Source organism: Anolis carolinensis, chromosome 2 (assembly GCF_035594765.1).
Source record: "Anolis carolinensis isolate JA03-04 chromosome 2, rAnoCar3.1.pri, whole genome shotgun sequence".
NCBI lineage: Eukaryota > Metazoa > Chordata > Lepidosauria > Squamata > Dactyloidae > Anolis > Anolis carolinensis.
Window position 1 is genome coordinate 153453381 of NC_085842.1, and position 11955 is coordinate 153465335.

Below are 11955 nucleotides of genomic sequence, written 5' to 3' on the forward strand. Positions count from 1 at the left end.
CTGAGGTTTTAAGCCTCATAGGAAGAAACAGCAGCCCCTTTTTGGGACAGCATGGTGTAGTGTAGTGGTTTGAGAGTTGGACGATTATTGTGGCTTCATTCCCCACTCAACCATGGAAACCCACTGGGTGATCTTGGGCAAGTCACACACTCTCAGCCCCAGAAAACCCAATGAAACAGTTTCAATCCAGGAACAGATTTCCTTATTCAGAGGCTGATGGCCATCTATCAGGAGTGATTCGATGGTGTACTATGATTTATGTTCCTGGGTGATAAATGTCATTTCCTAATTCGTTCTGTCATAGAAACATGGCAAAATTTTATGACACTGCCTGAACTTTGTCTTTGCGAAAGGGCATGGTGTTATAATAGCACATTATGGTTTCCTGGGACACTATCCACCAATTTAACAAAGTTTCAGCTACAAAAACAAAGTTTCTGTAGTAGAACAATGACTTTCAAAGTAAAGACACCCAATGAAACAGGAAATAAGACTTTCAAACCAGGAACAGATTTCTGCAATTATTAAAAATGGTTTATTATAAAAGCTATGAAAATTCGCCAAAATCGGAGGATAAAGGAAACATTCTGAATTTTGGTGAGCTAGCAGTCTTGAATGTGTTCTACCACTGTACCAAGTCTGAAGAAGATAGCTCAAAAATTAGGGTGGGAGAGTCCTGTAAAGTTCCCCCCGGTGCTATTTTTGGCCACTGTGCATGCGTGTCCGCCATTAATGAATTAATTTCGAATATTCTGAATATTCGTTAAGTTTCAAAACTTTTTGGGCCAAATTTTGGAAGTAGTTTCAGAAATGAAGTGCCAGCACCCCTACTTTAGAAGCAAGTATTGCACTATTTTTTTCATGGATCGCACATGCCTACTGGATAGTATACCACTATCACACAGTTTGGATGATCACTGCTAAATGCACATGATTGACACCTTGTTTTTTAGTGCAGTGCACAATGTGATATGCAGTGTTACATGTTCACCCCTGGGCTTCTGGACAATCCTCAGTGGGACATCTAGCTCTACTACAGAATTAACAGGGGCCCATTGCACATCACACTCCTATTAATAACCCCACCTATTGTACATCAGTATCATGTCCATATCCATTAGCTGGATATGGCCATTGTGGAATCTCCAATGAAAATACTCTGTATGCAATACAACTTACGTTTATGTATGTCTTTAACTGGAAAGTGGCCAATGAGTCAAGGAATCTTGTTAAAAGGGTATAGGTTATATTGAAGAGAGAAGGGATATCCATTAAAATCAGTTAGAAATACCTTCATTTGCAGTGATATCACCTTTCAGTTTGCATGGATTCTCTAATTTCTTCCTCCTTCACACCATAAACTAGTGGTTCTCAACCTGGGTCCCCAGATGTTTTTGGCCAACAACTCCTAGAAATGCCAGCCAGTTTATCAGTTGTTAGGTTTTCTGGGTTAAAGGCCAAAAACATCTGAGGACCCCAGGTTAAGAACCATTGCCATAAACCATCTAGCCAGGATCTCCAACACTGGTGTCTGGAATTATAGGTGGCAGAGTTATTGTAGGCAAGAATACTATCATATGTGTATGTGTGAGGAAAACAAGTGGTGAGAAGCAGGATTTACAGATTTAACTTGTCTAGAAATGGTATAAGGATATCTTCAAATACAGAGGGAACTGCTCACTGCAGCAATGTATGAATATCATGGCAGTTTTAAGGAAATAAATGGAAGGAGGGAGCACGCTTGTTTTCTGCTGCCCTGCAGACTAGGACACGGAACAATGGCTAAACTACAGGAAAGGAGATTCCACCTGAACATCAGGAAGAACTTCTTCACTGTGAGGGCTGTTTGGCAGTGGAACTCTCCTCGGACTGTGGTGGAGGCTCCTTCTTTGGAGGCTTTTAAGCAGAGGCTGGATGGCCATCTGTGGGGGTGCTTTGAATGAGATTTTCATGCTTCTTAGCGGGGGGTTGAACTAGATGGCCCATGAGGTCTCTTCCAACTCTACTTTTCTATGATTCTATGATTTTATGATTCTAAGTGTCTTAGACCCTATTCAAGGGTGGCATAGGCGTATATATATATACACACACACACACATACACACACACACACACACACACACATTTCAGATTTGACCCAGAGAAGTCAAAGCTATTGAACAATATGGACATGAGAAAATAATGAAATCCAGTGGTTAAATCATAGGTGTGGAAAAGCAATTCATTTAAATGAAATGAACCAGAAGTAATACATCTGTTTCTGATAGATGGGTATTTATTCATCTTTATCGCAATTTATAGTGCAGTGTATAAATTTGTCATGGTTGATGCACTGAATTATGACCAGGTTTTGAATCCCCACTTGGGCATTAAACCCAATGGATGACCTTGGGAAAATCACAATCTCTCAGCCTCAGAGGAAGGCAAAGGAAAATTAACTCTGAATAAATCTAACCATGAAAATCCAATGATAGGTTCCTCAGGGTCATCATAAGTTGGAAATGACTTGAAGGCACAAAACAATGAATTACAATTTATACACCTTTTCTTGCCATTAATGGGTGGAGGGTTGGGAAGAGGCAAAGTCCTACATTTCTTTCTCCCTCTCCTACCTCATGTTTATGTTTCCAGCTCATATTAAGACTCTTCATTCAAACATTTCTTATTCTTTTCTGTTTCTTCATTATGAGTTGTGAAAATTCAACACACATGCTCAGGCTAATTCTAAGTAAACATATTATGAGGAAAGCTCCACTTTAATTCACTGAGACGTATGTCTAAACAAATATGCTTTGGATTCCATTGTAAAGTCCATTTATTTTCGAAAGCTCAGGTTGCTGAGACAATGGCACTAACCATCTATTTTTTAATTATTATTCAGTTTGTCACTCACAAACATTTATTTTACTATGTACATTCATTGCCTCCTCCCTTTTCACAATCCATGTTTGAGGCTTTCATGCAGTGCTGTTTTTCAGTTTCAATTTTACTATGTCCCCTTTCATATAAAAACTCAGCACCATGGAGATATAATCCCTCACCTAATCCCTTATATGGAAATAACATGATCACACTGGTAAGAAAGCCATGTGGCTTGTCCCTTGAGTCTGGCAACCTGACAGAATTTCAGAGTTGTCACGGGAACAAAATATGCAAGTTACCAGTTCCACAGAAAGTTCTCTGTATGCTGACTTTTATAAGAGGGAGAGAAAACCTTTCCTTCTCCAAACCATATAACTGTGTGGACTACTATTACGTTTCATCTTTCTCACCTTTTGTCAAAGCTAACAAGTCCAAAACCTTCCTCCACCAAATGCTTCGACAAGTCCCTTGATAATTTTGGTTGCCTCTTTTCGGCATCATTTTCAATATCACAATAATCTTTTTGGGGCCTATTGACCAAAAACATTCACAGTATTTTATGTATTCTTCGTTATCTGTTGATCAAGGCATGACAGTATTGGTCATTTATTTTCAATTTCCTTTTTGCTTATCTTTAATATGATTTTTCCTTCAACTGGTAGGCATTCTCATTCTGCTGTCCACTACAACTCCAAGATATGCTTCCTAGCCAGTTATGACAAGCTCAGACACCATCACCATGCATGTAAAACCAGGACCTTTTTTTTGGCCCTGTGCCAGTAGTCTTGTGCATTTGTATAGAATCATTATCTGTTTCTATTTGTTTCATTCTTAAGGCCCCGTTTTTGTTTTTGAGCACCTCTCCTGGTAACGGGCGCCTTTCAGAATGAGCCTTTTTGTTCCGTGGCTAAAAATATAAATATTTTCATCCCATTGGCAGCAATGGGCAGTCTTCCCAGGCTCCCCTTACTGGCACATGCTTTAAGGAGGCTTTTTATCAGGGTTTGCCTCACCTTCATTTGGGGAGTCAAAGTACTCCCTGGCTGGGGCTGAAGACACTCCCGAGACAAAGATAGAGGAGAGAAGAGGGATTGCACTCGGTGAAAAACTAGCCAGCTCTGCCCCCATTTCTCGCTGCTGTTTTCCCCTTCAATTGGGAAACCTACTTTGTGCCACTGCTGAGATCTCTTCATCAGAACTAGGGGCAGACCCACAGAACATGCATTCAGAACATGTTTAACACATCTGATCTAGGTAAATCTTAGAGTGGGATTAATGAAATTAGTATTCTGTTTTTCATGGGATAGCATGATGATTATTTGATGGTTTCTACCAAAATTTCCTCTAGTTTAAATACAGTGAGAAAACCAAGTCTTATTAAAAGGCTAACTCATCCTAATATTTAAACATTCCAAATATAGCAAAAATGACCTTGATGTCTATAAACAAGTACCATAATCCTAAGGAGGATAAGGAAAGAAATAGCAACAAACCATCTGACTGTGTTACAGGAAGAGGGGTAGGCATTTTATTTGGTTCCATCACACATTTTACTGAACTTGGTTAAACCTCTTGGGATGAGATGAAATGAGAAGCTGCAGTAGGAAAGCCTTTCAAAACAGATTTTTAAAAACTAAAATGAAGTAAAATGAAAACAACCATCACCAAGTTTTACTCAGACTGGACAAATAATTATCTTTTCATCTTCTCATAAAATCTTAGCTGTGTTTGCTTCAAAAAGTGAGACCCCAGTCCCTAATTCAATTACTGGTGGTTTTTCCATTCAAGTTGTAGGATTATTCCAAACCATAACAAGTTCAGCAAAAGCTGCTCTTCAAAGCAGAATATAAGCCTTTCAATAGAAAAAGAAAGAAGAGTTAGAAGTGAGGCGTGGTAAAATGAGCTTTAATAGGAACAGGACTGGCCCGAGGAAATTTAAAAGGGTACGCAAAGTTTTTTTGCGCCCCTTCTCCCGTGCCGTGGGAGGCGTGACCAGGATTGGCTCCGCCTCCCGCGCCCTAACCCTGCCTCCCGCGCTGGGCGGCCATGCCTCCTGCAGCTTGGGCGGTGTGGGAGGCGGGGCCAGGGTGCGCGGCGTGGGAGGCGGGGCCAGACATGGCCCCACCTCCCACGGCGTGTGTCCTGGCTCAGCCAGTCTGGGGTGGGAGTTCAAAGCCTTTTAGGGGTTGTTTGAAAATCCTCTCTTCCCGTCAAAAGCAGGCAGCCCTTGTATTTGAACAGCTGCTTTGAACGGGGGGGGGGGGTAAGGAGAAGAAGGGCTGAGCTGAAAAAAGAAAAGAATAGAAACGCTTGGAGAGGGAGAGAGAGAAGAAAAGAAGGAGAGCGAGAAGGGAAACCTTTAGTGGTTTCTCTGCCCAAGACACCGCCCCACCAAGCCGCTTCTCTGTGGGAAAGGAAAGCTCCGGGGACCTTGAATCCATCAGGGTCAGCCAGACGGGAAGAGACACACGCAGGACTCACACACATGGGGCTCGCCCACACAGCGCCCTGGACCCGAAGCCCTTCCAAGACCCGGTTGGAGTGGGGGGACCGGTGCTGGTTCTTCAGACCGCCCTCGCCTCTCCCCTCCGCCGCCTCCTTCTTCTCCTCTTCCTGCATGGCTCCCGAGTTTCCTCCATGGAGAACAAGCCAGCCAAACCTGGTCACGCCCCCCGCATTGTGCAACCCTGCCTCCCAGCCAGACTGCACCAGGGCACGCCCCGCCTCCCGCGTCACGCGGCCCCGCCTCCGCCAGGTGTGGCCCCGCCTCCCAGGGGCTCAATAGCGCCCCTGGGAAGGTGGCACCCAACGCGGGGGCGTGGTCAGCGTGCCGTGTTGGGCCGGGCCTGAATAGGAACCTAGAATGGTCATGGAACAGGTCAATAAGTGGTCATTGTATCTTACTATAGAAACAGAAGCACGTAGCATTCTATATTCCAGAAACCTGCTAACCATGGTGAGAACCAATAAGTCTTTTATCATATTTGATTTTATGGCCTTTGTGAATCTATAAATGTACTATTAAAGCTCACCAGTTTAGAATATGTGATCTCAGACATCATATATGGGAAAATTCAATGAAGCACCGAGAAAATAAATCTCAAAACTACAGTTCTACAGAAAAGTTGGAAGAAAGATTTATCATAGAAAAGAGCACACAAAGAATATTTTTAAAGGGTTGTTGTATGTTTTCCAGGCTGTATGACTATGTTCCATCTGGAACATGGCCATACAACCCGGAAAACATACAACAACCCTGTGATCCTGGCCTTGAAAACCTTCGACAACACAATATTTTTAAACACTTGATATAACTTCATTTCCATAACTTATTTTCTTTCAAATATTTTAAACCATCCTATATCTCAGAATGGTATAAAATAAAATAAGTTTTAATAACCTGATTCCTGGATGAGATTTATGTATGTCTAGGACATACAATGAACATAGTAAAATAAATGTTGTTTCATAGAGCCCTCAGGTGTTACCGGTGGCACAGCGGGTTAAACCATTGAATTGCTGAACTTGCCAACTGAAAGGTTGGCAGTTCGAATCCAGGGAACAAGGTGAGCTCCTGCTGTTAGCCCCAGCTTCTGCTAACCTAGCAGTTCGAAAACATGCAAATGTGAGTAGATCAATAGGTACCACTCTGGCAGAAAGGTAATGGCACCATGCAGTCATGCTGGCCACATGACCTTGGAGGTGTCTTTAGACATCGTGGGTTCTACAGTTTAAAAATTGAGATGACCACCAACTTCCAGAGTCAGAAACAACTGGACTTAATGTCAGGGGAAAACCTTTACCTAGAGCCCTGAAATATATTCCTATCCAAGTTCAGCACTGTTGAGTTCAGTTTGATGTTACTGACCTGGGATTAATCCATTCTGATTTAGAATGCTGAATCTAAACTGTAATTGCTAGTCTTCACCTTACTTGCACTAGAAAAAATGGCTATATATTTTTTGTTTGTTTACGGATCCAATATAATGTGGAGGCATGGTATCCCTGAAGAACTAATTAATTCTACCAAATTTCAGTCAGTTTCAAAGTTTCTATAGCGTTTTTTTTAAAAGAAAAAACAAACAAACAAACAATTTTCAGGTTAGTGACTTTATGTTGCTTTCATGCAAGAACCCTTTCCCCAGGGCATCAGTCAACTAAGTATGTTAAAGCATATTAAAATCATGCATGATAATGATACCAAAATAACAGTTTGTTTTCTTGCAAGTTTGATAACTGGCATTTTTCTTTGAAAAGTATCCAAGGTGGCCAACATCCAGTTAAAACAGGGTACAGTTTAAAAATATCCTAAAGTTAAACAAATAAACAATTACATTAAAACACAAACTTAAAACATAGATTTAGAACATAGTCAAATATAATTGAAAATATAAAAGCACAGTGTCATAAAAGACCCCTTTCTGCCACATGGTTTATAAATATAAGGCCTGCCTGAATAAGAGGCCTTCACCTGTTGGAGAAAAGCGAGGTGAAAAGGAGTCCACCTTTCATGTGAACAAAAAGGGACAACTTCCCATGGAATGGAATTGTATAACCTGGGAGCAGCCATAGAGAAGTCTCTTTCCTAGGTCATACATGGCTTCATGGTCTATAAAATCTGGGTCTGCTCCAAAACATTGCTGCTTTGGCATGGTATTTTAATCACTCAGCTCCTGAACCATATCAGAAGCAAGAATGAAGTTCTGACTGTCGAATCAGGCTGAATGTTGTTTGGCTATGCCTGACCCATATGGTTGTCCTTTTTCGTCACCACAATGGTAGCTCCTGGCTGTTGCTTGGTTCCTTTGCTTATGTTAGCAATGGCACCTATGCAACTTGGAGAACTGAGGGGGAATGGAGGGGGATGATTCCCCTCCAGTCTCCAAGTTGCATGTTGTAGTTCCTAACTTCATTATATGGCAGTATAGATCCAGCCTAAACACATTTTTTCCCAGAAAATCTGGAAAGGATCCAACAAATAGCACATCAGAAAGTTACTTCAACACCCAAAGTAGTTGAAGGCACTCATAAAGAACCAAGAAAACAAGACCATTGAACTAATGGACTGTTTATCATAGTTACCAACATCTGTACATTTTAATTAAGTAGGCCCATGATCGTGTACTGCTTTAATATTGCAAGTGTTTGAATTTATGGCAGAGTTTCAAAAATCTTCAGTACACATTTCAAGCAAATACAAACTAGGCTAAAGCTGGCAGTCAAATTAGCATGAAATATGGTATCTTCTACAGTGTTTAGCTTTGGAGTGTAGAGAAAAGGTCCACATAAAATTAACATGCATACATAATAGCAAGGGTTTAAATAAGAATGAAAAACAAAGTTTGAACTGGGCTTTTAAACCCTTGTTAAAAGAGAATATGATTGATATAAACTAGGGGTGTGCAGAATTCCATTTGGCGATTTGGGATTTGAGAAAATCTGGCAATCCAGCAGCCAGATTGCTGAAAACAGACCAGACAGGACCCAGCTGAAGCCTTAACCTGAATGGATCACGGGCAGCTGGATCTTTTGGTTAATGGGGGTGATGGGGCTGAGTGGCACCCCTACCTGAGGCAGAGGCCACAGCATGTGGGCAGCCTTGCAAATCAAGCAAGAGTGGACACCTGGCGGTGGTGACTCCTCCTCGTCTTTCTTCCCTCGCAGTCTCCTTCATCCATTCCCAAAACCCCCTCCCTCGGCGGAGTACCTGCTCGAGTCAAATAAGGCTGGAAAGAGAGATAGAGAAAAAAGAGAGAAAAAGATGGGAAAAGCTTCTCCAGGCCTCTCCTCCAGAGAGGGCTCTGTTGGGAATTCGCTTTCGCAGCACTTTGCATGGCATAGAATCATAGAATCATAGAATAGTAGAGTTGGAAGAGACCTCATGGGCCATCTAGTCCAACCCCCCGCTAAGAAGCAGGAAATCGCATTCAAAGCACGCCCGACATATGGCCATCCAGCCTCTGCTTAAAAGCCTCCAAAGAAGGAGCCTCCACCATGGAGAGAGTTCCACTGTCGAACAGCTCTCACAGTGAGGAAGTTCTTTCTGATGTTCAGGCACTGGCATTGGAGGAGCCTCTGCACTCTCTCTCAGGGCATGATGGGATTTGAGTTTTTTTTCTCGGTTTCTCACATTTCTTTCTCAGCCAATCAGAGGTCTGGTGGACTGTGTCCATTCTCCTCCCCTCTTTTGGTGCATGCTAGTTGGGACTTCAATTCCCAGAAACCCCTCTTTTTATTTTTAAATGAAAAATGTTATGGTATTTTTTTAAGTTTCTCAAAAATCAGTGGATTGGTGAAACATTCTGAAACTATGCAGGCTTGCAGTCGCAAATGTGGCCTGCAAGTGAGGCAAGATTCATCCTGATAGGCCTACAAATGATGGAGAAATGAACCTTTAAAGTTTCCCCATTGGCACCAGTGGACCAAATCATACTGGAACAAAAATGGCACCCCTCTCCTGATTTTGGGCATTTCCCAGAAAACATAACAGTGGGCAGCTGAAAACAGAACCACATATGATACAGTTTTTGCGTGTTGTGCACACCTCTACTATAAACCGTGGTTATGTATGGTAAGACACCAGCACTCTGGTAGAGAAGGCTAAAGATCTTGTAAAACCACAACTCTCATGATTCCATGGCAGTAAAAGTGGTGTCAAATTGCATTAATTGAACCGTGAAGATGCATTGTCCATGGCCATCTGGGGATTTGAAATTTGGTTTCCAGAATGGCAGTCTAATGCTCAAACTACTACTGGAATCAAACAATGAATATTGAATTAGTTTTATTCCTGTTGCTAGTCCTAAACCGAGTAGACACCTGGGTTATTTTAATGCAATATTCAATCAGAAGGAACAGGAACAAAATTGGAGACTTTACAATTAGTCATTATGGACTCTTACTGATCTCAGATAATCTTGGTGTGTGTGTGTGTGTGTGTGTGTTACACCACTTTACTTGCCATGGCTCAATGCTCTGGACTCCTGGGCTTGCAGCACTCTTTGGCACAAAAAGGCAAAGGGCATGTAAAAGTACAACTCCCAGGATTCCATAGCATTAAGCCATGGTAGTTAAAATGGTGTCCAACTGTATTAATTCTACAGTGTAGATGCATTTCCAGCATTTCACAGCCTTAGGGCTTGATCTAGTTTCATTCTACCTAGGCATGATAATACATGTTATCTGAGATTGCGTTATCCTTCTTCCCTCCCCTTTTTTCTTTGTCAGGTCCTTTAGATATTATTGTTAATATGTGTAGACTTGCTACAATGCTTGTTTTTGAGTAAACATGAAAAGATTGCATACTGAACAATTCCAGATAGTTTCTATTACAGATATCGTTATCCAATTATAACTACTTAGAAATAATTAGGAAGAATTCTACATGTGATCTACTGGAGCTAATACTAAAGACTGTGCTAAATTGCACTTATAGGAAACACATTGGATGTCCAGCTAGTTTCCTGTCCTGGAGTTCAGACAAGTGAAAGACCATCTGGCTTTTAGTATTCAGAGATGAAGGCTGTATAAGCCCCATTGAATTTAGTGGGATTTACCAGTGAATGGGAGTATATAAGATTGTACTATGAATCATTTATAAGGGGCAAATTCTTTACCCAGGCAATAAAAAAGCTAACATTTATAAAAGGGTCTATACGTTTAAAAAGAATTTTATTTTGGCTCACTGCAGAGAACTGGAATAATAAAATAAAAATTAGATGGGGAAGAGGTTTTAACATGCAAAACTATTAGTAATGAAGACTCCGTAAAGCAGGATATTATACCTCACAGCATGTCGACTGAAGAGAGTATTTTCAGAAAATATTATGCTAATGGCATATTACATGCCAGCTAGACCGTATAACATGTACAACAGTTTAGACTGGGGTGAGCAGCTGTGGGCAGTCCAGATACTTTCTGGCCTGTAATTTCTATCACACATACACTTGCAAAGCCAAGGCAGACAATTATTTTCTTTAGGCCAAAGTTACATGCTCTGATTTGGCCAGCTACTCCTGGACTACTGTAGCTCCTGCACTACAATAGAGTACAAGCTAAGGGCAGATGTATGACCCAAAAGCCAGGACCAATCTGGCATCTCGAACTATGACATTAGCAATGGGGTGCTGAGGGAGGAGGTGATGTCACTGCCAGGCCTAAACGAAGAATAGCTAAATCAGCTACAGGAATATCTCAGACTATTTCAAGAGAATCCATACAGTGACAGGACTATAGCAGCAGGTCAAAAACTATCTACAGCCTTAGCTAATGCTAAGAAAGACCATTGGATAGAGCTGCTTGAGAACCTTGACATGTCCAAGAGTAGCCGAAAAGCCTGGCAACTGCTGAGACGCCTGGATAGTGATCCTGTGGTCAACCATGGACACGCAAATGTGACACCAGACCAGATAGCTCACCAGCTAATTCAGAATGGGAAAACCAACCACAGTAGAATAAAGATGAAATCAACAGGGTGCCAGAACTTGAAACCCACCAGTTGTCTTCTCCTCTAAACCTGAAAGAACTCAGAGAAGCCATCAAGCGATGTAAGACTGGTAAAGCACCTGGCCTAGATGACCTGATGATGGAGCAAATCAAACACTTGGGCCTCAAAGCTGAAAACTGGCTTTTGAAATTCTACAATCAATGCTTGGCACACAAACAGATTCCCAGAGCATGGAGGAAAACTAAGATCATTGCCATTTTAAAACCTGGTAAAGATGCCTCCAATGCCAGGAACTATCGACCAATCTCCCTCTTATGTCATCTATATAAAGTCTATGAGAGGGTGCTATTAAATCGACTAGGACCTGTTATCGAACCCAAGCTTATTGCACAACAAGCAGGTTTCAGACCAGGGAAAACTGTACAGGTCAAATTCTTCATCTGACTGAGCATATCGAGGAAGGCTATGAGAAAGGCTGCATTACGGGAACAGTTTTTGTGGACCTTATGGCAGCCTATGACACGGTGCAACATAGAAAAATGCTGCATAAAGTCTACCATATCACCCGGGACTTTGACTTTACAAAAACTGTCCAGACCCTCCTGGAAAACCGCAGCTTCTATGTGGAGTTTCAGGGCCAGAAAAGG

At 41.7% G+C, this 11955-nt stretch overlaps 1 long non-coding RNA gene across 1 annotated transcript; it reads right to left on the minus strand.

Moving 5' to 3' along the window:
- Positions 1-4359: 4359 nt before the first annotated feature.
- Positions 4360-5911, minus strand: LOC134295833 (uncharacterized). The gene is made up of 2 exons (XR_010002428.1): positions 5344-5911; positions 4360-4714 (listed from the first exon to the last, which is right to left on the minus strand). It is a non-coding gene; the product is annotated as an uncharacterized LOC134295833 (long non-coding RNA).
- Positions 5912-11955: the final 6044 nt, after the last annotated feature.